This window comes from Stegostoma tigrinum, chromosome 2 (assembly GCF_030684315.1).
Source record: "Stegostoma tigrinum isolate sSteTig4 chromosome 2, sSteTig4.hap1, whole genome shotgun sequence".
NCBI classification, from domain to species: domain Eukaryota; kingdom Metazoa; phylum Chordata; class Chondrichthyes; order Orectolobiformes; family Stegostomatidae; genus Stegostoma; species Stegostoma tigrinum.
The window spans coordinates 45,194,607-45,220,922 of NC_081355.1; the positions used below are offsets into that span (position 1 = coordinate 45,194,607).

The window sequence follows — 26,316 nt, forward strand, 5'->3', positions numbered from 1 at the left end:
GGCCAGACGGAAGGTGATGGCAGATGGGAACAGTTCAGGACTTTCTTCCAGGAAGGAACAGAGATTTCTAAGACCGTCCCAATGGAGGTGGATATGTAAAGGGATTGCACGTACGTGTTTAAGAGAAGGCAGCTGGTGCCCATAAACTAGAAATTTTGAAACCAACATAAAGCATCAGAAGAATTATGGGGAGGGACTCACAGAGACAATGGGTCAGCTGGGGTAGTCCAGTTTGTGGATTCTGAGGAGAAGTTAGAAACCGGGATTGGGGAACTGTGAGCTGGGAGGCTATTGAGGGGACACCCTCAGATGAGTGACATCTTTGACCCTGACCTTGTGGCTCTAGAGGCCACACACCATCCTGGAGTCATGACTGTTGCTGCAGAAACACCTGCTCTTTCCCTCACTCTTACCATTGTTGTTCTCCCTTTTTTTGTTCCTGATTTGTGCAGCTGGACTCTGCCCGCACTACCCAAAGGAACTGCCACTCTCACTATTTTGCCAACACAGAAGATCTGTTTTTGCGTGAGATGTACTCTGTGGCTTTCCTGACTACCTGTCTGCCTCGCTTCTTCTGACTGATGGTCATCCATTCCTTCTCTGACTACACTTACTGTAAATGTGCTATCCATGTTACTCTCTACTTCGCAGACACATTGCAATGTCTGCAGCCCACACTCAAACTCTGAAAGCCAGTGCCCAAGCGGATCAGACAAGTGGCATTGGTTGCAGAATGTGTCAGGCCTCAGCTGGAGTATTGTGTACAGTTGTCAGTGCCACATTATAGGAAAAATGTGAATGCATTGAATTAGTGCAAAAGTGACTTACAAAAATAGTTCCAGGAATGAGAAACTCCAGTTGTGATAATAGATTGAATAAGTCAGGACTCTGTCCTGGAGACAAGAAGTTAAAGATAAGATTTGATTTTAATAAGATTTTTAAGTTTTAAAAATCATGGGCGGTTGGATGGAGGAGATGGGGAAAAACTATTCCTGCTTGTAAAAGGACAAAAATAAGAAGGCCTAGATTTAAAGTGAAGTGCAAAAGAAGCAAATGTGATGTGAGAAAAACAAAACGTTCTCACTTAGCAATTAGTTCAGGCATGGAATGCACTGCCTGGAAATGTGGTGGAGGCAGGTTCAATTGAAGCATTATTTGGATAGAACTGTGCAGGGTATGGGGATAAAAAGGGGTCTGGCACTAGGTAATGATACTCATTTGAAGAGCTGATGCAGGAATAATGGACCAAATAGCTTTCTATTAAGCCATAACAATTCTGTGATTCCATGGTCATCCAGAGTGCCAAGATTTTCTCACATTTGGTAGGCTATGCAACACATGGGACTGAGCTCCTCCATCATACCTAGTCTTAGTCTTGAACTTATTTCCCTCACATTAACTTTATCCTCCTTCCCTTATCTTACTTTGACTTACTTATATTACTTTATTGTATTGGCACTGACACTTATTTCTGGTGTTTCTGAGATAATCCCTTCTTACTAAAATAACCATATACACGGAACAGTCCTCCTTCCTCAGCTACACTGCCACCATCCCTCACCTCTTCTTCCGCTACATTACTGAGTGTATTAGTGCTGCCTCATGCTTCTACAACGAGCTTGAACAGTTTTTCCACTTCACCAACCCTTTCATCCCAACCTGAAACCCAGTTGGACCATCTCTGACAGCTCTCTTCCTTCCCTGGACCTCTTCGTCTCCACCTCCGGCAACTGACTTAGCACCAACATCCATTTCAAATGCATTGACTCCCACAGCTACCTCAACTACACCTCCTCTCACCCACCCTCTTATAAAAACACTCCCAATTCCTCCACCTCTGGTGCATCTGCTCCCAGGGTAAAGTGTTCTACTCTTGGACATCCCAGATGTCCTCCTACTTCAAGGACTGTAATTTCTCTTCTCCCATGCCCTTAACCAGATCTCCTGCATTTCCCACACTTTTGCCCTCAAGCTCCCTACCACAACAACAAAAAGGATAATTTATCCTGGTCCTCACATACCACCCCACCAATCTTCAAAATCAACGCTTCATCCTCCATCATTTTTGCCACCTGCAATCAGACCCCACCACCAAAAAGATATTTCCTTCCCCACGCTATCTGCTTTCTAAAGGGACCGCTCACTCCACAACTCCCTCATCAGCTCCACACTCCCCACCAACCTTTCCACCACATCTGGCACTTTTCCCTGCAACTGCAGGGAGTGCTACACCTGCCCCTTCACCTCCCTTCTCACCTCCGTCCAAGGCCCAAATAATCATCCCAAACCCAGCAGGGATTCTCCTGTATGTCTTCTAACCTGGCCTATTGCATCTGTTGCTCCCAATGTGGTCTCCTTTATGCCAGAGAATCTAAACGCAGATTCGGTGACCAGTTTTTGGAGCATCTGCATTCTATACAGTCTAATCAATACCCACTTCTGGGTGCTAGCCATTTCAACTCTCTCTTTCACTCCTTTGGTGAAATGCCCATCCTGGGCCTCCTCCAGTGTCATAATAAGGACACACTTAAACTGGAGGAACAATGCCAGATATTCCACCTTGGGAGTTTACAACCCAATGGCCTCAACATAGAGCTCATCGGCTTCAAAAACTCCCATTCCCCACCTCATCCCATGTGCAGACCTCCCTCTTGTCCCTGCCTCCTTGACCTGATACAAACTGTCCACCTTCGTTCTCACCTATCCGCTCCACCCTTCCCACTGACCAATCTCCACTATCCCCTACAGTATCCATCCCACCTACCTTCCCACAGGCCCAACCCCTCCCTCTATTTATTTCTGAGCTCCCTTCCCCCTCCCCAGTTCTGATGAAGGTTCAAGACCAGAAACGTCAATTTTCCTCCTCCTCCTCAGATACTGTCTGGTTGGTTGTGCTGCTCCAGCTCCACATTTTATCAACTTCCAGCATCTCCAGTCCTTTCTATCTCCCAACCATTTACTTTTATCATTTATGCTAATTTATGCACAGCAATTTCCTACTAGCCAATGAACTTATTGCTTTTCTGTGATGTCATTTTTCTTTTAAACTCAGTTTGGGCTGGATTCCAGCAGTTAAATTATATGTTGTCACTTCCCTGTTTTACCACCCCGCCACCCCACCAAAGCACACTTTTTTAAAAAACCGTGTGATATAATGTTTCATTTATTTTCCCTCCAGTTGGGTGTTCTCCCAAAGCTGCAGCTGTGAAATCAGGCCATAAAGAACAGTACAGAGCAGGAACAGACCCTTCAGCCACCAAGCCTGCACCCACACGGATTGCCTTTCAAAACTAACTGAAAACCTTTAGCCTCAATGCTATCTGCATCCCTCTGTGCCCTGCCTGATGATGTATCTGCCAAGATCCTAAACATTGCTATTGTATCTTCTTCTATCACCCTCACTAACAGTACATTCCAGACACATAGCACCTTCCATAGAAAAAGCTTGCTTCTCACATCTCCTTTAAACTTTCCCTTTTTTATTTTATACCTATGTCCCCGAGTAATTGACATTTCTGCCTTGGGAATAAGACTCTGAGTTATTGGGAATAAGTCTCCAGCCTACCTGTATTCTGACTTTCATTGTACTGAAATTTTGTAGTAATTTTGTAAATTTAAATCAGGTTGCCGTTTAGCCTCCAACATTCAAATGAAGACAAACCAAGTTTGTTCAATTCTCTCCTCACAGCTAATACCCTCCAAATAAGCCAACATTCTAGTAAAACTCTTCAAAGCCTCCACATCCTTCTGAAAGTATGGCAACCCAAAACTGCACGCAATTCTAGGTATGGCTGAACTCAAGTTCAAGACAGCTGCAACATGGCTTGCCAATTTTTATACTCACTGTTTTAACCAATGAAGGCAAGCATGCCGTGTGCCTTATTTACCACCTTATCTACTTGTGTTGCTACTTTCAGGGAACTGTGAATTTATATGCCTGGATCCTGCTCTCTGTATGTGAGCGCTTCTAAGGATTTTGTCATTTACTGTATGCTTCCCTCCTGTATTTGATCTTTCAAAATGCATCACTTCGCACTTGTCTGAAAATCTGCCATCTCTCCATCCCAGTCTCCAGCCTACCTGTATTCTGCTGTAATCTCTGGCAATCTTCCTCACTATCTCAGTTGTTGTAGTATCTGCAAACTTGCTAGTCAGACCACTCACATCTCCTCCAAATCATATATATACTATATACACAAACAACAGGGGTCCCAGTGCTGATCCCTGTGAAAAAACACTGATTATAGATCTCCAGTCAGAAAAACACTCTTCCACCGCTGCTGTCTGTCTTCTGTGACCGTTCTGACAGCCAGTTCCGTATCCATGTTACCAGCTCACCGCAGATCCCATGTGAATTCACCTTTTGTCTCAGCCTTCCATAAAGGACCTTTACAAAGGTCTTCCGAAAGTCCACATGGATGATATCTTCTGCCCTGATCTCTTCAATCTTCTTTGTCACCTCCTCAAGAAACTCAATCAAGTTTGTGAGACACAACAAAAAACAAAGAACAAAGAAAATTACAGCACAGGAACAGGCCCTTCAGGTCTGCCCCGATTGAGATCTTCTGTCCAAACCTGTCATCTATTTTTTAAGGGTCTGTATCCCTCTGCTCCCTGCCCATCCACGTACCTGTCCAAATACATCTTAAAAGACACTATCGTGTTTGTGTCTACCACCTCCGCTGGCAACGCGTTCCAGGCACCCACCACCCTCTGCGTAGAGAACTTTCCACGCATAGCTCCCATAAACTTTCTTCCTCTCACTTTGAGCTCATGACCCCTAGTAATTGAGTCCCCCACTCTGGGAAAAAGCTTCTTGCTATCCACCTTGTCTATACCCCTCATGATTTTGTAGACCTCAATCAGGCCCCCCTCAATCTCCGTCTTTCTAATGAAAATAATCCTAATCTACTCAACCTTTCTTCATAGCTAGCGCCCTCCATACCAAGCAACATCCTGTTGAACCTCCTCTGCACCCCTCCAAAGCATCCACATCCTTTTGGTAATTTGGTAACTGTACACAGTACTCTAAATGTGGCCGAACCAAAGTCTGATACAACTGTAATATGATCTGCCAACTCTTGTACTCAATACCCCGTCCGATGAAGGAAAGCATGCCGTATGCCTTCTTGACCACTCTATTGACCTGCATTGCCACTTTCAGGGAACAATGGACCTGAACATCCAGATCTCTCTGTACATCAATTTTCCCCAGGACTTTTCCATTTACTGTATAGTTTGCTCTTGAATTAGATCTTCCAAAATGCATCATCTCGCATTTGCCTGGATTGAACTCCATCTGCCATTTATCTGCCCAAATCTCCAATCTATCTATATTCTGCTGTAATCTCTGACAGTCCCCTTCACTATCTGCTACGCCACCAATCTGCAATCTGTCATCTGCAAACTTGCTAATCAGACCACCTATACCTTCCTCCAAATCATTTACGTGTATCACAAACAACAGTGGTCCCAGCATGAATCCCTGTGGAACACCACTGGTCTCCAATGTGAGAAACCCCCTTCCACTACTACTCTCTGTCTCCTGTTGCCTAGCCAGTTTTTATATCCATCTGGCTAGCACACCTTGGACCCCATGCAACTTCACTTCCTCCATCAGCCAGGGGAACATTATCAAATGCCTTACTAAAGTCCATGTATGTGACATCTACAGCCTTTCCCTCATCAAACAACTTTGTCACATCCCCAAAGAATTCTATTAAATTGGTAAGACATGACCTTCCCTGCACTGTACAACCTTATCTACAAAAAATAAATTTGCCTATCTCAGTAGAGTAGGAATAGGAAGATGATATAGTTAAATTTGTTAGATGGTTTCCAAATGTAAATAAATCTTGTTCCTAAGACTCTTCTCCATAATTTCCCTACCACTGACCCAGATTATCCCTACTGCTCTTTTTAGACAAAGGAACATTTGTTATTCTCCAGTCCTCTGGGATCTAGCCTGTGACTAATGAGGGTACAAAGATATCATCAAGTCCTGGAGACTTGTTTGCCTTTAAATGCTTTTCAAAACACCCAACACCTCCTTTTAGATATCAACATGCGTTGGAATATCAACATTGCCTTCTCAAGACTTACCATCCATGATGTCTTTTTCCTTTGTGAATATCATTTAAGGACCTCATCCACTTCCTCTGGCTCATGATATATTCCCTCCCTAGTCTTTGAATGGACCTACCCTTTCCCTAGTTTACCTCTTGTTCCTTTTATATGTACTAATGTCTTGTGTTTTTCCCTAATCCTGTTTACCCAGCACATTTCATACTCCCTTTTAGCCCACCTAGTTCCTTGCTTGAGCTCTTTCCTGCTTTCTTTCCATTTTTTGAAGGCTCTGTATTCTTCAGTTTCCTAAACCTTGTGGATCCCTCCTTTTCCTTTTCGACTAAGCTTACAAATTCTTTTGTCATTCAAGTTTTCCCAGTCTTACCAGTCATTTTCACTGGTCCTGAAACCTTGAAAGAGTCATACATGTCAGTTGTGGATTTCCCCTCAAACAGCTGCCCCAATCTACATTCTCCTGTTCCTGCTGAATATTGTGATATTTAGCCTTCACCCAAATTAGTACTTTCACTCAAGAACCACTCTTATTCTTGTCCATAGGTAACTTAAAATTGAAGAATTACAGTTATTTTACCCGAAATGCTCCCCTACTGAAACTTTGGTTATCTGTCGCGGCTCATTCCCATGTACCATGTCAAGTATAGTCCCTGACACAAAAACAGAAGTTGCTGGAAAAGCGGAGCAGTTTGGGCAGCATCTGTGAAGAAAAAGTCGGAGTTAACGTTTTGGACCCGGTGTCCCTTCCTCAGAACATACCTGGAGCTGAAACGTTAGCTCTCATTTTTTTCTTCACAGATGCTGCCAGACCTCCTGAACTTTTCCTGCAACTTCTGTTTTTGTTCCTGATTTACGGCATCCGCAGTTCTTTTGGTTTTTATCAAGTATGGTCTGCCTAGTTGGACTATTTAAATATTGCCTGAACAAACACTCCGGGTCGCACCTAACAAATTCACTCCCATCTAAGCCCTTGTCACTAAGTGACTCCCAGTCAATATAGTGGAAGTTAAAACTACCCACCACAACAACCCTATTACTTTTACATTTTTCCATAATCTGTCCACGCATTTGTTCGTCTATTACCTGCTGGCTATTTGGAGGTCTGCTGTACAATCCCTTCAATGTGATCGCACCTTCCTATTTCTGAGCTCTACCCATATGGCCTCAATGTATGAGCCCGTCAAGGTGTCCTCCCTCAGTACAGCAGTGATATTCTTCCTTAACCATAACACATCTCCCCCCCACTCCCTTGTACATCCTTCCCTATCTCACCTAAACCATCTAACAAATTTAACTATGTCATCTTCCTATTCCTACTCTCACTGGCATGTGGCAAAAGAAGTAATCCCGAGATTACGACTGTAGAGGTCCTGCTTTTTAAACTTCCTACTTAATTCCCCGAACTCCCTTTGCAGGACCTCACCTCTGTTTCTGCCTATGTGATTAGTATCAATGTATACCACGATCTCTGACTACTCACCCTCCATTTGACTCTGGCACCAGGGAGACAACTCATCATCCTGGAGTCTCTTTTGCAGCAACAGAAATGCCTAAGTGTGCCCCTGAATGTACTATCCACTATTACTACTCTCTACTGTACTTTGACCCTTCCAGCTGTACAACAGAAACAGCTATGGGTTAACATTCTGGCTACTGCAGTCATTATCCCCAATAGGCAATCCCCTCCAATGGAATTCAGAATGGTATACTTGTTAGAGAGGGGCGATAACCACAGGCAGTACTTTCTGCCTGCCTCTTCTAGTGGTCACCATTTATCTGCCTGAATCTTGGGTGTGACCATGTCTCTAAAACTCCCATCTATGACATTTCTGTCTCCTGTATGCTCCAAAGTGTGTCCAATGGCTGCTGTAGTTGATCCAAGCAGTTTGACAGGAGTTGTGATAGGACACACTTACTTCTTCTCTTGCTGCTGTGTTGAAACTGAAGTGTACCATCTGCTGTTTCCTCGCTTTTGCTGAAGTAGCAGAAAAGATTGATGCAGGGGATGTTGTTAACCTGGATTTTAAGAAATTGTTTGACAAGATACAGGATGATATAAAAGGTTGGAAAATTGTCATCTTAGAATAGGATGGTTAATGTCCGATTGAATAAGCAATTGGTTTAAAACCAGTGCATTACGGTAAATGGCTCTTTTTCAGACTGGCTGTTGGCGCATGATTATGTTTCATGTTTTTAGGTCAATGCTAAGAGGACCACACGTGAATGGTTTTGTAGGTTCTGGTTTGCGATCAATAATTTGCTGATTTTTAAGTGGTTGGAATCATCCCCAGATCCTTGGTTGTGACACTGATAGTATTAGGAATATGAAATGAAGAAAGCAGTAGTCAGGTTTTTTAGGGCAAAAGAATCTCTGTGTTTATTAAATACAAGAAATAAAGGCAAATGTAATAAATAGTGAAATTAACACAATTATACAGAGGACAAGCAATTTTACACTCAGAGATTGAGTGCAGCTGAAAATGTGGCTACAGAGCTGGTATAGATGGAGGGCTCCAGGTTTGTGGATCATTGGGATACCTTCTGGAGAAGGTGGGACCTGTACAGGTAGTTCAGGTTGCACCTGAACTGGAGGGACACCAATATCATCGGCGCAAGGTTTGCTAGAGCTCTTCGGGAGGATTTAAATTAGTTTGGCAAGGCGATAGGAACTGGAGCTACAGATCAGAGGGTGGGGTGGCTGGTGTACAGGCAGACACAGCAAGCAGAGAATCTGTGAGGAAGGAGAAGCAGCAAAGTGGTAGTCAGTGTGACGGGTTGAGGTGGGTCTGCTTCAATGCAAGAAGTGTCAGGAATAAGGGTGATGAACTTACAGCATGGATCAGTACTTGGAACTACGATGTTGTGGCCATTATAGAGACTTGGATAAAACAGGGTCAGGAATGGTCGTTGGATGTTCCAGGGTATAGATGTTTCAAAAGAAGTAGGGAGGGAGGTAAAAGAGGTGGGAGGTGGCATTGCTAATCAGGGATGGTATCACAGCTGCAGAAAGGGAGGTCATGGAGGAGGGTTTGTCCACTGAGTCAATATGAGTGGAAGTAAGAAACAGGAAAGGATCAGTCACTTTATTGGGAGTTTCCTATAGAACCCCCAGTAGCAACAGAAACACTGAGGAAGAGATTGGGAGACAGATTTTGGAAAGGTGCAGAAGTAATAGGTTTTTATCACAGGTGACTTCAACTTCCCGAACATAGACTGGAACCTCCAAAGTGCAAATAGTTTGGATGGAGCAGATTTTGCCAGGTGTGCCCAGGAAGGATTTCTGACTCAATATGTAGATAGGCCGACTAAAGGGGAGGCCATATTGGATTTGGTGCTTGGGAACAAACCAGGCCAGGTGTCAGATCTCTTGGTGGGAGAGCATTTCGGTGATAGTGATCACAACTCCTTGATCTTTTCTATCGTCATGGAGAGGGCTAAGAGCAGACAGTATGGGAAAGTATTAAATTGGGGAGGGGGAATTACAATGCTATTAAGCAAGAACTACGGAGTACCAACTGGGATCAGATGTTGGGAAATGCACGACAGAAATATGAAGATTGTTTAGGGAGCAGTTGCTACAAGCACTTGGATAGGTTTGTCCCACTGAGGCAAGGAAGCGATGGTAAAGTGAAGGACCCTTGCATGATAAGACATGTGGTCAAGAGGAAGAAGGAAGCTTACTTAAGGTCGAGGAAGCAAGGATCAGATAGGACTCTAGAGGTCTACAGGGTAGGCAGGGAGGAATTGAAGAATGGACTTAGTAGAGCTAGAAGGGGATATGAGAATACCTTGGCGGGTAGGATTAAGGAATACCCCAAAACATTCTCTGCTTATGGGAGGAACAACAGGATGGCCAGAGTAAGGGTAGGACCAGTCAGAGATAGTGGAGGGAACTTGTGCCTGGAGTCAGAGGAGGTATGGGAGGTCCTTAATGAATGCTTTGCTTCAGTATTCACCAGTGAGAGGGACCTTGACATTTGTGAGGACAGCATGAAACAGGCAGATATACTCAAACAGGTTGATGTTAGGAAGGAGGATGTGCTAGAAATTTTGAAAAAGATGGGGATAGACAAGTCGCCTGGGCCAGACAGAATATACCCAAGGATTTTATGGGACGCGATGGAAAAGATTGGTGCCCCTTTGGCAATTATCTTTGCATCCTCACTGTCCACTGGAGTAGTACCAGAAGATTGGAAAGTGGCAAATGTCATTCCCTTGTTCAAGAAAGGGAATAGAGATAATCCTGGAAATTATAGACTAGTCAGTCTTACTTCAGTGGTGGGCAAAGTATTGGAGAAGATTCTGAGAGATGTTATTTATGATTATTTGGAAAAGCTTAGTTTGCTTAGAAATAGCCAGCTTGGCTTTGTGAGGGGCAGGTCATGCCTCACGAGCCTTACTAAATTCTTTGAGGATGTGACAAAACACATCGATGAAGGTAAAGCAATGGATGTGGTAAATATGGATTTTAGCAAGGCATTGGATAAGGTTCCACATGGTAGGCTCATTCAGAAAGTAAGGAGGCATGGGATTCAGGGAAATTTGGCCATCTGGATATAAAATTGGCTGTCCTAGTAGAAGACAGAGGGTGGTAATAAGTGGAAAGTAGTCAGCCTGAGAGCTTGGTGATCAGTGGTGTTCCACAAGGATCTGTTCTGGGACCTCAGCTCATTGTGATCTTTATAAATGACTTGGATGAGGAAGTGGAAGGCTGGGTTAGTAAGTTTACCAATGACACGAAGGTTGGTGGAGTTGTGAACAGCATGGAGTGCTTTTGTAGTTTGCAGCAGGACATTGACAGGATGCAGAGCAGGACAAAGAAGTGGCAGATGGAATTCAACCCAGAAAAATGTGAAGTGATTCATTTTGGAAGGTCAAATTTGAATGCAGAATACAAGGTTAGTGGCAGGATTCTTGGCAGTGTGGAGGAACAGAGGGATCTTTGGGTCCACATCTATAGATCCCTCAAAGTTGCTACCCAAGTTGTTAGGGTTATAAAGAAGGCGTATGGTGTGTTGTCTTTCATTTGCAGGGGAGTTGAGTTTAAGAGCTGTGAGGTTATGCTGCAGCTCTGTAACACTTTGGTTAGACCACATGTGGAATATTGTGTTCCATTCTGGTCACCTCATTATAGGAAGGATGTGGAAGGAGATTTACAAGGAGCTTACCTCGAGTGTCGGTGCCTTCCATTTCTGGTTGCAGCAGCAGCGCGAGCGGGAGCCAGCCGGTGAGTCACTGTTTTTGAATCTTTAAAAAGTTTACCTCGAGTGTCGGTGCCTTCCATTTCTGGTTGCTGCAGCAGTGCAAGCGGGAGCCTGTCGGGAAGCCGGCGAGTCACTGTTTTTGAATCTTTAAAAAGCTTACCTCGTGAACAGGCGAAGGTACGCTGAGCAGGAGCCGACATGGGACTGGTGAGTGAGCCAGGTAATATATTTGTGTGGTTGCGTTACCCGAAACACTACCCGGGTAGTGTCTCCCACCCATCCTCCTCCTCTAACCAAAAAAAAGTTTTGTGTGCCTGATTGGTAAGGTAACAAGTTTATTTTTTATTCTATATGTTTTAAGTGTTGGGAGTTTAGAATAATGGGAATGGAGGTCAGGGCAGTTGAATGTTCTTCCTGCAGAATGTGGGAGGTAAGGGTCACCATTAGTGTCCCTGCTGACGACATCTGTAGGAAGTGCACCCAACTCCAGCTCCTCGAAAACCGTGTTAGGGAACTGGAGCTGGAGCTGGATGAACTTTGGATCATTCGGGAGGCAGAGGGGGTTATTGAGAGGAGTTACAGGGAGGTAGTCACTGCTCAAGTACAGGAAAAAGGCAGATGGGTTACGGTCAGGGGACGGAAGGGGAACCGGCAGGCAGTGCAGGGATCCCCTGTGGCCATTCCCCTCAACAATAAGTATACCATTTTGGATACTGTTGGGGGGCACGACATACCAGGGGAAAGCAGTGGAACACAGGTCTTTGGCACAGAGTCTGTCCCTGCTGCTCAGAAGGGAAGGGGGAAGAGGAGCAGAGCATTAGTCATTGGGGACTCCGTAGTTAGGGGGACAGATAGGAGGTTCTGTGGGGACGAGAGAGACTCACGGTTGGTGTGTTGCCTCCCAGGTGCCAGGGTGCGTGATGTCTCTGATCGTGTTTTTGGGATCTTAAGGGGGAGGGGGAGCAGCCCCAAGTTGTAGTCCACATAGGCACCAACGACATAGGTAGGAAGGGAGATGGGGATTGAATGCAGAAATTCAGGGAGCTAGGATGGAAGCTGAGCGCTAGGACAAACAGAGTTTTTGTCTCTGGTTTGTTGCCTGTGCCACGTGCTAATGAGGTGAGGAATAGGGAGAGAGAGGAGTTGAACACGTGGCTACAGGGATGGTGCAGGAGGGAGGGTTTTGGATTCTTGGATAATTGAGGCTCTTTCTGGGGTAGGTGCGACTTCTACAAGCAAGATGGAACCAGGGGGTACCGATATCCTGGGGGGGGGGAATTTGCTTAGGGTATTCGGGTGGGTTTAAACTAATTCAGCAGGGGGATGGGCACCAAAATTGTAGTTCGACTATAGAAAAGGTTGAGAGTAGGGTGGACCGAAATAAAGTTTCAGGGAAGCAAGATGGCATCGGCAAGCAAGAAGTTAGTTTGAAGTGTGTCTACTTCAATGCCAGGAGCATCTGGAATAAGGTGGGTGAACTTGCAGCATGGGTTGGTACCTCGGACTTCGATGTTGTGGCCATTACGGAGACATGGATAGAGCAGGGACAGGAATGGTTGTTGCAGGTTCCGGGATTTAGATGTTTCAGTAAGAACAGAGAAGATGGTAAAAGGGGCGGAGGTGTGGCATTGTTGGTCAAGGACAGTATGACAGTTGCAGAAAGAATGTCTGGGGACTCGTCAACTGAGGTAGTATGGGCTGAGGTTAGAAACAGGAAAGGAGAGGTCACCCTGTTGGGAGTTTTCTATAGGCCTCCAAATAGTTCCAGAGATGTAGAGGAAAGGATAGCAAAGATGATTCTGGATAGGAGTGAGAGAGACAGGGTAGTTGTCATGGAGGACTTCAACTTTCCAAATATTGACTGGGAACACTATAGTTCGAGTACTATAGATGGGTCAGTTTTTGTACAGTGTGTGCAGGAGGGCTTCCTGACACAGTACATAGATAGGCCAACAAGGGGCGAAGCCACATTAGATTTGGTACTGGGTAATGAGCTCGGCCAGGTGTTAGATTTGGAAGTAGGTGTGCACTTTGGTGATAGCGATCACAATTCTGTTATGTTTACTTTAGTGATGGAAAGGGATAGGTGTATACCACTGGGCAAGAGTTATAGCTGGGGGAAAGGCAATTACAATGAGGCGAGACAAGATTTAGGGAGCATAGGATGGGGAAGGAAACTGCAGGGGATGGGCTCATTAGAAATGTGGAGCTTATTCAAGAACAAGCTCCTGTGTGTCCTAGATAAGTATGTACCTGTCAGGCAGGGAGGAAGCTGTAGAGTGTGGGAGCCATGGTTTACGAAGATGGTGGAATCTCTGGTCAAGAGGAAGAAGACGGCTTATGTTAGGATGAGATGTGAAGGCTCAGTTAGGGCACTTGAGGGCTACGAGGTAGCTCGGAAAGACCTAAAGAGAGAGCTCAGAAGAGCCAGGAGGAGACATGAGAAGTTGTTGGCGGATAGGATCAGGGTAAACCCTAAGGCTTTCTAGAGGTATTTAAGGAATAAAAGAATGACGAGAGTAAGATTAGGCCCAATCAAGGATAGTAGTGGTAAGTTGTGTGTGTAAGTCAGATGAGATAGGGGAAGCGCTAAATGAATATTTTTTAACAGTATTCACTCTAGAAAACGACAATGTTTTCGAGGAGAATATTGAGATACAGGCTACTAGACTAGGTGGGATTGAGGTTCACAAGGAAAAGGTATTAGAAATCCTTCAGAGGGTGAAGATCGATAAGTCCCCTGGGCCGAATGGGATTTATCCTCGGATCCTTTGGGAAGCCAGGGAGGAGATTGCCGAGCCTTTGGCATTGATCTTTAACTCGTCATTGTCTACAGGAGTAGTGCCAGATGACTTGAGGATAGCAAATGTGGTTCCCCTGTTCAAGGAGGGGAGTAGAGACAACCCTGGTAATTATAGACCAGTGAGCCTTACCTCAGTTGTTGGTAAAGTGTTGGAAAAGGTTATAAGGGATAGGATTTATAATCATCCAGAAAAGAATAAATTGATTAGGGTTAGTCAGCACGGCTTTGTGAAGGGAAGGTCATGCCTCACAAACCTTATTGAGTTCTTTGAGAAGGTGACCAAACAGGTAGATGAGAGTAAACTGGTTGAAGTGGTGTATATGGATTTCAGCAATGCGGTCGATAAGGTTCCCCACAATAGGCTATTGTACAAAATGCGGAGGAATGGAATTGTGGGAGATCTAGCAGTTTGGATCGGAAATTGGCATGCTGAAAGAAGACAGAGAGTGGTAGTTGATGGGAAATGTTCATCCTGGAGACCAGTTACAAGTGGTGTACCGCAAGGGTCGGTGTTGGGTCCACTGCTGTTTGTTATTTTTACAAATGACCTGGATGAGGGCGTAAAAGGATGGGTTAGTAAATTTGCAGACAACACTAAGGTCGATGGAGTTGTGGATAGTGATAAAGGATGCTGTAGGTTGCAGGGAGACATAGATAAACTGCAGATCTGGGCTGAGAGGTGGCAAATGGAGTTTAATGCGGCCAAGTGTGAGGTGATGCACTTTGGTAGGAGTAACCAGAAGGCAAAGTACAGGGCTAATGGTAAGATTCTTAGTAGTGTAGATGAGCAGAGAGATCTTGGTGTCCATGTACACAGATCCTTGAAAGTTGCCACCCAGGTTGACAGGGCTGTTAAGAAGGCATACAGTGTTTTAGCTTTTATTAGTAGACGGATCGAGTTCCAGAACCAAGAGGCTATGGTGAAGCTGTACAAAACTGTGGTGCGGCCGCACTTGGAGTATTGCGTACAGTTGTAGTCACCGCATTATAAGAAGGATGTGGAAGCTTTGGAAAGGGTGCTGAGGAGATTTACTAGGATGTTGCCTGGTATGGAGGGAAGGTCTTACGAGGAAAGGCTGAGGGACTTGAGGCTGTTTTCTTTAGCGAGAAGAAGGTTGAGAGGTGACTTAATTGAAACATATAAAATAATCAGAGGGTTCGATAGGGTGGAGAGGGAGAGCCTTTTTCCTAGGATGGTGACGGTGAGCACGAGAGGCACAGCTTTAAATTGAGGGGTGAAAGATATCGGACAGATGTCAGAGGTAGTTTCTTTACTCCCTGAGTAGTAAGGGAATGGAACGCTTTGCCTGCAATGGTAGTAGATTCGCCAACTTTAGGTACATTTCAGTCGTCATTGGATAAGCATATGGACATACGTGGAATAGTGTAGGTTAGATGGGCTTGAGATCGGTATGACAGGTCGGCACAACATCGAGGGCCAAAGGGCCTGTACTGTGCTGTAATGTTCTATGATACTGCCTGGCCTGGAGGGCAGGTCTTGTGAGGAAGGGTTGAGGGAGCTAGGGCTTTTTTCATTGGAGTGAAGAAGGATGAGAGATGATTTGATAGAGGTGTATAAGATGATGAGGCAGAGACTTTTTCCCATGGCGGAAATGACTGTTACGAGGGGCGTAATTTTAAAGTGATTGGAGGAAGGTATAGGCGAGATGTCAGAGGTAGGTTCTTTACACAGAGAGTGGTGGGCATGTGGAATGTGCTGCTGGCAGGGGTAGTGGAGTCAGATACTTTCGAGACTTTTAAGGGACTGTTGGATTGGCACATGGAGGATAGTAAAATGTAGGGTTTGCAGGGTAGATTGAACTTAGTAGGATAATACATCGGCACAACATCGTGGGTTGAAGGGCCTGCACTGTGCTGTACTGTTCTATATTCTATGTTGTACTACAGTAATTGAATACACTATTAAATTAATCACAGGTTAAATAACTGGTAGAAGGTAAATAAAGGTTTTATTCATGGACACTTTAATCAAGCATCCTACCTTTGATGTCCCTGCACTGTCACCACCCACCCTGTTACGTAGCTTGGAAACTTTGGGGCTTCGGGAATTTAGGCTCATCACGGGAATGTGTTCGAGATTTGAAATACAGCTGACTGTTCCCACTTGCCCATTCCGGTGCCTCAATGAAGACTTTAGAAGGTGTAAGCCTTCAGTCTGGGTTGAGTCTGCTGATGTGGGAGGATGCTTATAGGATTTATTGGGTGAGTTCTTGGTTTTCCTTACTTTGCAGTTGCTTTGTGAGCCATTTTTCACCTCAGGACAACTCTGAGGCCTTGTGGTGTTGGTTTGGGTTGGTGCTTTTTAGACTTGGTCGGTTCTTAGGTTTGCTGATCGAGGTCAGTTGCTGCTGGATCCCTGGTATGAAATAGGCCTGTGCTGGTAGATTTCAGAGTTGCTGTTGGAAGCCTCCTTCTAGAGGTAGCTCTTGGAAATAGCCACTGGATTTAGCTGTTGTAATTCTTCTTCTGGGGTCTGCTGTTTGAAACACCTCCTGGGAATTGTTGGCCAGGCAACATTAGAGGAGCAGGAAAGTTGATGTTTCGGGTCTTGACCCTTCTTTAGAAAAAAATTTGTTTGAAGAAGGGTCCAGACCGGAAACGTCAGCTTTTCTGCTGCACTGATGCTGCCTGGCCTGCTGTGCTTCTCCAGCTCCACACCTTGTTATCTCAGACTCCAGCATCGACAGTTCACAGTATCTCCTGGGAATAGCAGCTGGGCTGTTACTCTCAGAGAGATACCTGTTTGGGATCCCACTTCTGGAGATAGATGTGTGGATCACTCTTTAGTTGAGGTCGGGGCTTGGAGTTAGACTAATTGCGAGCGTCTTGTCTTCGTGCCAAATCTCACTTCCCATTCTGTTACTGGTGTTTCGTTTGAGGCCATTTGGCTTCCCGACAGTTAAGAGTATGTGTAAGTATATTTTGATTGAGGTTGAATGCCCGACATCTCTCTGAATGAATATTGATTGAAGTTGAATGCCTGGTGTCTATATAGGTTCCATAATGAATGAGTTGGGGTAGCTTGAGGTGTAAAAGTTAGTTTTAGTCTAGAGTGTTAGGTCTGCTTGATTGTTTTCTTAGAGTTGAGGTATAAACAATGGGCTGAACACTGGTTCCAGACAACTGCCTCTATGCTTGTGTGTTTTTCCCAGAGCTCAGTCCAGCTGCCACCCTTTCTTTTAAAAGTTTTGAATAATTCAGGGGTTAGTACAATATTTTAAACAATGTGGACTTTTGTTCAATCCTACATATCCCACCCTCCCTTTGATACTCTCCACTCTAGAGTATCAAAATGATTTAGCAAAAGTTGTCCTAAACCCCAACACACACATTTCCTCCCTTGATAAGACAGTGCATTGTCCCAGAAAGGAATACACCAGACAGGATTAGGGGAAGTCAAAACACACAGACATACGTACATAGTGCCCATTCACAACACCAGATTTAAACCTTAAATACATTTTACAAGTTTGTCTTTACTCAGGAAAACAAGGTACACCCAATCAAAGGTCCCCCTCCAGAACACAATTTTCACACACACTGCACCTCCGACCTGTTGTATAACCTCTGGTATTGGGATCTATGGGCTTGATACTTTGTTTTACAACTGCCCCATAGTAAATACATGATGATCCTTACACCTAAGCATAGTTGTCTGAAACCAGTCAGAGATCACCCAAATCCAGGTGGGAATTTCCACATCCAACCCCACATCCCGCTGTGGCTGTGCTATTAATTCTGTCATTTCATTCCCTATTCTCCCAGTTGTCTGTTCTAGTGTGTAAAAGTATTTTTGGGACACTTCCACTACTTTGAGCATGGAAATGGCGCAATGGCGTATCTGAAATGGATCATGTAATCTTGCAGGTTAGTTAGGTTGTCCTCTCCAGTGAGGTGAATCCCGAAGAGTTCAGGAGTCGGAGTAATTTGAGTCTGAGCCCCTTGAACATCTGCCTGGGGTTTAAAATGGAAACTGCTGTTGCTTATTGGACATTGCACACCCGCTAGTAATGGTAGCTGGACATGCTCATGGTGATACAGTAGGTCCCACTGACTGTGTATGCCACCTGCATAGAGTGTGGTCCTGTACCAAGACCCCCATGTACAATTTGCATTATCCACAGTTTTGAACCCACACTGAGGCTGCAAAAAGGCATTCAGGGTGCTGTGGGTACAATGTTAAATGTGCGCCCCAACTCCAGCACCCAGAGAGGTCCATACCCATCATAGCATGCTCCCACTTTATGATAGAGGGTGAGACTGCTTTGAAATGAACGAATGACTCCAATATTCTCCACCCGGTATACCAGTGCAAGCCATAAAGGCTCAGTGATAACCAGCATCCTAATGACTATCCCCATTATGGTATGGTTAGACTACCTGCAATCTCCTGGGACAGGGTAGGCTTCAGAGGGGAGACAGAGCTGGAATGGGCTGAGTTAACTGCTGAATAGGTGGAGCATCGTGAGGAGTTTGTTTCTGATTCAGGAGCGAGTCCTTGCTGCAAATCCTCCAGGATACTGTGGCCTTTGCCCAGCAACTATGCCCCATACAGCACACACACCTTGTTTCTCACGGCCTTCTCTGAAGCATTCCTGTCCTCCCAAATTAAAGCATTCACTATCTCAGCATGCCTCTCCAGCTCCACAATGATCTCCTTTAAGGGAACTGTCATGGCATGGTCCTTGCAGAGCTCTGACCCTAACCCCCGTATTTTCCCCTCCAACAATCTTGCAGAGATGGTCCTTTAAATACTTGATCTGTGTAGCTAACTGTACATCATTCATGGCATTCAGGAGTGATGACCCCATATTGTAGCTGTGGCCAGGTTTTTCTAGGCCCCACTTCTCTCTCTCCCTATGCCCAATTTGTTAGTGTTCCCCACAGTAAAAGTGTTCTTGTCCCCAAAGTGTAGTTCGTAGAACCTTTGGAACATTTCCTAGAGCAACACCTGATATAGTCGCTCTGTCTCCTGGGGCAACACTTGGGTAAGTGAACTTCAGTTAAGTTTAGGATCACGGAGGCCATAGTGTTGTACACACCCTTGTATAGCAGTTTGTCTGTTGAGACTAAAACTAAGCCATTCCTTGGTCCCTTGGTGGTGGGGGTGCACCTAGCTGTATCCAGTTCTACCATCGAATCAGTGGGCAGAGGCTTCCTGGGGGTGTGGCAAGCTCAGTGGCAGGAGTCCATCCTCTGATCCTATCTCCTCCTGTCCCCGGCATCTTGCCATTGCTGCTAAAGGAGTCCATCCTCTGATCTCACCTGCTCCTGTCCCCGGCATCTTGCCATTGCCTGCTAAAGGACAGATCCTCTCTGACTCCCACATAAACACATAACACCCCCTGTTCAGATCCCCACCATTTGTCCCAGCATATGCTCACAGATCCATGAGTCCTCATGACTGTCCAGTAGGTATTGTTGTCCAGTCGCTCCCAGTCAGCTATCTTGTCCCCTGTGTCCTTGCTCCATTTCCAAGGCTGCCACCACCTACCCTTATAACTGAGGCATACCTGTTTTTCCCTCTGTCACCCTAACCCAGGAAGCAATGATCTTGAGTCTCAGGCATGGAATGGATGTCTCCCCACAGGTGAACGTGGCATGACTGGAGTATCAAGTCCAGTCACGCCAGGACACCTTCCCTGGTGGACGAAGGGAATGGTTGCCTCCACACCTGGTGTGCTGCTTCCAAGCACCTGTAGACAAGGGACTTCACAGTATTGCCCCTGAGACTGATACTGGCCTCAACTAGAGCGATCAGCACCAATACCTCGTCCATTTGAACTGTCCATCCCTGGAAATTACACAACATAGAACATTGCCCTGCCCTTCAGCTGTTCTCAGGCTTGGCCCCATATTAAAACAATCCAACATCTTACAGCTTACAGACATTTTATGCCCAAACTCGGTAAGTGAACTATATACACTCAAAACTGCACAATACCACCCATCTCTAGGTAGCCAACCTAGAATGTGATGTTTCTGTGCCTCCTGCGGCCTCTGGTTAGCCAATACACTGGGCACCACGGTGTCCTCAGCTTTGGAGCCCGGGAAGTTCTCCTCAGTACTCCCCTCTTTCCGACTGAGGACCCTCCCAAGTCCTAAACTATGGGTGGGCTGATCTGGCCCAGGAGGGCTTTTGCTAACCCTGGGCATTCGCCAACTGTGCCTTCCCCTGAGGGGTCCAGGGACTGCTGTCTGGGGCTGTTGTCTGATTTGTGATCTGTGGGACTTTTACCTCCCTGGGGGCCCATGGAACTTCCTGAGTCTCAAACTATGAAGAGTGCATTCTCCTGACTAACCTGACCAGTGAGGCAGTTCATCTGTGCAGGCCCAGTGGCCTGTGGGACTGGGGCTTCCACTGGGGGTGCTTTCCACAGTCCAGGGCCATTGCCTGCCCTCTTATTGTGACCCACAGCACCTGGCTGCCTCGATATTTTGTGCAGGTTCTCTAGCTATTTACCCCTAGTCAGCATTCTCAGGAGAGAGTTAAGGATTGGATCCTGCGTCTGGGACCAATGCTACCCTTGCATCCCCCACCCCTCTGTATTCCCCCATCCCTGGGCTGCTGCTGTCAGGCCTGAGCCACCCGGGTCCAAGTAAATGCCTGCTAAGGCATCTTCCTTGGCCAATGTGCCAGCCTGGTGGTTGTTCACAGTGTAGGGTGCAGTCTTTCCTCTCTCCCCCACTTACACAGTCACCCCCAGGAATCTCCCTTCCTTGCACTAGCTCTCGCACTAGCCACTGTGATGACTGTCCCTGATCCTGTGTGTGTGGCCTGGAACGTATCTGTGAACCCCTGAAAGGAGTTAGGGAAGCCCTGCATTGCTGGATCTGGTTCCTTGCTCTGTGGGTTGGAGCAATCCTTCCACCAGTGCCAACTCCTTCTGCACCTAAAGCGGTCACATTTCTTATCAGGAAGGCTACCTCCCCCAGATACTGTTCTTTCTTACTCTGGATGGGGTTTAGCTCATTTACCCTACCCTTGGGTGGCCTCACCACCATCCCCTCGGTGGTCTGGATGTCTTTGGAGTCGTACCAAAGCTTGGTATTGATCTGCAACCTCAGTAGGCTGTTAGCCACCAGTATGCAGAGCCAACAGATCCACTCGTTCCCCTGAGGTTATCCTGGTCGAGGTACCCTACAAGGTCACTCAGGCCACAACAGGTCCACAAATGTCTGCAGGGCTTCCCCTCGACCTATAGGGTATTTTCTTCCGGGAAAATGGGCATCCATCATTGAAGCCTGTAGCTTCTGGGATCTCTTCCTGGTTAGCAGCGAATGCACTTGTTCTTTTTACTGTCAGCCAAAAGGGCATGATACAGCCTGCTGTCCAGGGAGGACAGCAGCAACTTGGCCATTTTGGCATCATCACAGCATTTATTTCTCTGTCCATTCCCCTTAAGTGAAGTGTACAGGTGGGTCCCCTTTATATGTTAGCTTTTGCAGGTGTGCTACCATAGACCTGAGCTGCTGGGTTCCATGTGGAGACACAAAGCACAAAGATCTCTAGATCCTCCTGGCTCTGAACATCCCAACTGCATGTTGTACTGAGCTTGTAGCCCCAACCCTTTCCGTACTGGCCCTGCACCCTCACCTATCTGCTGTTGGACCAGGCCTGCTCCCAGTGCCACAGGTACTGGTCAAACCTCCACCTGCTGCCAAACTGGGCCTGCTTCCAGAGTCACAGGTGGCAATCCTGAGCTTCCTCTTGCCCTGCAGTCTTTCTGCTCTTCCTGCTGCCACATCACGTCTGGGAATAGATGCTGGGGTATCACTCTGAGAGAGATAGCCGTTTCGGATCCCTCTTTTAGAGATAGCTGTGGGGTCACTGTTTAGGTGATGTTGGGGCCTGCAGTTATACTAATTGCAGGCCTCTTATCTTCATGCCAAATCTATGATTACCATTGTGTTACTGGTGAGTTGGCTTCCTGACAATTAAGAGAATGTGTAAATATATTTTGATTGAAGTTGAATGTGTGACATCTCTCTGAATGAATAGTGATTGAAGTTGAATGTCTGGTATCTGTATAGGTTCCATGATAGCGAGTTTTGAGAAGATTTGTAGCTCGGGCTGAGGTTCTGGATGTAAGTTTGCTCGCTGAGCTAGAAGATTCATTTTCAGACGTTTTGTCACCATTCTAGGTAACATCATCAGTGAGCCTCCGGTGAAGTGCTGGTGTTATGTTCCGCTTTCTATTTATGTGTTTAACACATAAATGGAAAGCGGAACATAACACCAGCGCTTCACCAGAGGCTCACTGATGATGTTACCTAGAATGGTGACGAAACGTCTGAAAATGAACCTTCCAGCTCAGCGAGCAAACTTACATCCAAGGTTCCATGATATCTGGGTTCAAGTAGATTGAGATGTAAAAGTAAGTTTCAGTCTAGACAGTTAGGTCTGGTTGATTGTTCTGTTAGAGTTGCGGTGTGAATTGGAATTTTGTGCTGAACAGTGGTTCCAGACAGCCATCTCTGTGTCTATGTATTTTTCCCAAAGTTCAGCCCAACTGCCAGTCTTTTTTTTTAAAAGTTTTAAGAAGTCCAGAGTTTTGGTTCCATGTTTTAGACAAAGGGGATTTTTGCTCAGTCCCACTGCTTAGATCTTGGAATAGAGTACAATTTCAAAATTTGCCTGCAAGATGTATTGTAAAATTCAGCAACGATCCTTAGCACCTTCCCTCCAACCTCTACCACCTAGAAGGACAAAGGCAGGAGATACATGGGAACACCACCACCTGAAAGGTTCCTCTCCAAGCCATACACTACTCTGACTTGGATGTAATTACCATTCCTACACTGTTATTGGATCTAAATCCTAGAGCTACTTCACCACCAGCTCTGTAAATTCCAACACCAAATGAGCAGCAGTGGTTCAAGAATGCTGCTTTTTGCTAACTTCTAAAGGGTGATTAGGGATGGCGTATCAATTCTGACATGGCCTGCAATGCCCACAAGTACTGCTGCCTCACAATGACAGGGTACAGGGTTCCATCCTCAGGCTGTTGATGTGGAGAATGCACGTTGTTCCCATGTCTGCAGGGATTTCTTCCAGATGCTCTGGTTTCCTCTCACAATCCAAAGATGTGCAGATCAGGTGAATTAGCCATGCTAAATTTCCCGTAGTGTCCAGGAATGTGTAGTTTAGGTGGATTAGTCACAGTGAGTGTATGTTACAGGGGTAGGGTAGGGGTGGGTCTGGGTGGGATGCTCTTTGGAAGATCAGTGAGGTCTCGAAGGGCCAAATGGCCTGTTTCCACACTCTAGACATTCTACGATTCTATGATTGTCACTGGTCAATACCCTGGAACTCCCTTCCTTAACCACATTATAGGCATACTTGCAGCAAGTGGTCTGTGCAGTTAAAGAAGGTAGCACACTACCACCTTCACAAGGATAATTTGGAATGAGCAATGAATGCTGGCCCAACTAGCAACACTTAATTCCATGAAAATGTGTAAATCAGTTGTCTGTCTACTTGAAATGTCAAATATATTGGAACATTATGTTCCAAACCTTGATCATCATATAATCACATATTTACAAAGGCTATTAGATCAAAACCATTTAGCTTTATTTGTGCTATCTGTCTGTGACTACTTTATTAATTGATGGACTATCGTCACTAAATATTTTGGAAATAATGATGATCTACGGTAGTAGTTAGAAATATATTCTTAGTGAATTTACAATTGATCTTGCAGTGACCCAGTTTTTATTTTCATTGACTTAGAAATTTTCTCCTCATTTGAGCTCAATCTCTTTTGCATTGTAAAACCCTATTTACAGTTTTAGTCAAGAAGCAATGTCTTTGACCTTGTAACATTTGGAGCTCTGAGTCACAGCTGCAAAGACATTGGAATTGGGTTGGAATTTTAAATGGGTCAGATTTGAGATGAGAAGCAGGCAGGTATGCAACTTCATGTCTCTGGCCTCTGCCAATTTCCTACCCTGATCTAGTCCCTGACCCATTTTGAATGATTGGATTGGGACTGAATCAGTTGCCCACCAGTAAGTAGTGGGTCATCAATTAAGGCTGATGGCTTTCCTGTTCCCAAACCAACGAGAAAATGAAAACTAAAATTGAGAGACCTTGCTTCCCTCATCACCACCCTACTGAACCCATATTAGTTATCTGGCACAACTGTAGCCACTGGTCATCTTCTGAAGAAGGCCATGGCCAGGCATTAGTAGCTTAATAAAAGGTAAGAACAAAAGTACCTGGCCTTCTTCATACTGAGATCAACAGCTCCATCTCAGCCAGTGAAGCCATCATTCAGTCTTAGAAGTCCTCCCCTTGACTTTCCAGAATCAGAAGCCAACTTTTCATCCCTGAAATGGAAGGCAAGCTCACTCCTTGACCTTTAATTGGCTGGAGCATTGAGGACTTCAAAGTGTATGTGTAAAGCACACCTCATGTTCCAAACTCGAATGATAATGTAGATATTGCCCTGCCTGTACTATTTCCTATTACTATTACATTCCTTTCACTCTCTGCAAATGAATGGCTTCTTTTGGTCAGTTTGCCCATGAGCTCTGCAGACTTTGCCCTCAATCACATTGGCAGCAATTCCATTGTGCCTGTTGAAAACAGTAAAGTTGGGGGCTTCTCCTTTACCTGCCTGACTTGCAGTTATACCCTCTCTCCCATAGCCACTATCAAAAATTGCACTACTTCTTAATTTAAAAGATGTGGTTGTCCACTGCACCAGTCTCCAGGTAATTTCTACCTTCTCTAATATCCTGCAAATTCTGTGTTTCAGATTCCAGTTCTACAACTGAATTGGAGTTCCTCAAGATACAGACATTTACTGCACCTGTCATTATCTTGGGTCACAATGTTTTCCACAAACTTTCACATACTACATTTGCAGCCCTACTTGTATTACAGTCATAAAGATCTGAAGCAAAGGAAAAGGTCCTTCAGCTTATCATATCCATGCTGATCAAAAACAACCACATAACAAATTCTAATCTCATTTTCTAGCAATTGGTCCATAGCCTTGTATGTCTTGCATTGCTATTTTTTGCTATATTTCTTTAATGAATTAGTCTATGTAATTACTCATCTTATAGTTTTCATACCTTTAGTTTTTTTTTACTTCAAGTTCTAGACATGTTACGTTATATGAAATGCTTGCCTGTAACATGAACTACCAACAGTATTAAAGGCAAAAAGCACCACCCTTTTCACCTTCTGGTCTGAATTCTACTTACACCATCTTTCCAAGTTTTACCCCGTGATGCATTTTGTTAATGGTCACTCCATCCAGCCTAGACCCTTGATGAAGGTCCCAGCTCGAAACATCAGCTTTTGTGCTCCTAAGATGCTGATTGGCCTGCTGTGTTCATCCAACATATTATTACATCTTGTCCTCCCCTCCAAAATCTTCCATGATCTCCACTACAATCCCTCCTCCTGAACCTCCCTCAACTCTCACTTGAAACAACAGTAGTACTTGCGCTGTGTGGAGCACTTCTTCATTTCCAACGTTCTTCCAGCTCCAAACTGTAACTAACTTCACAAAGCAAACATATACACAGGCAACAAAGTGTGGAGCTGGATGAACACACTTATTTTTGTAATAACTTAGGTGGCCCTAAACCTGACCTTTACGATTTACTAAATGCATTCAGGTTAATTTAGCTTCTTTTGTTCTGCAATTACTAGAAGCTTTGCAGACATCATATCTTCAGCTATAGAAAACCTTCTATTTATAACTCCATCTCTTTTTCGGTTCTACTGAACAAACATGGCAGCTTCTGAACTGCCACTTGATGTTAGATGTTCTGATAATCAATAAAACCCAAGATTTTAATTACCTTGCCTAGCTGTTAATCTCTTGAGCCCAAGCTAATGTGTCAATGACCTCAACCTTTTAAGTTACATCAAAGTGTTTCAGTTGCATTTATTCCATTTTCTACTGTTAAAAATTCATTCCAAAATTTGAAATTTATACAGAAACGCATGAACCATGAATTTGATATTCACAAAATAGTATAAACTAATTCTATTTGCAACATTATTCAAGCGTCACCCACCTCAGTATCTGAAGAGTAAATTAACAGTTGTTATTTATGCATTGTTTAAAAAGGGAATTCTTCTGACTCTGAATGAAAATTATGTACATAAACTGAATGGAAAATGCATGTGTCACTCATCAATTTGCTGTTTTTGTTCTTCCTATTCCCAGAATTCAGCAT

At 44.9% G+C, this 26,316-nt stretch overlaps 1 protein-coding gene across 1 annotated transcript in view; it reads left to right on the forward strand.

Annotated features, from left to right (window-relative positions):
* The window catches only part of LOC125465759 (E3 ubiquitin-protein ligase MARCHF11-like), a 158,100-nt gene that overhangs the window by 129,664 nt on the left and 2,120 nt on the right, over window positions 1-26,316 (forward strand). The window lies entirely within an intron of this gene.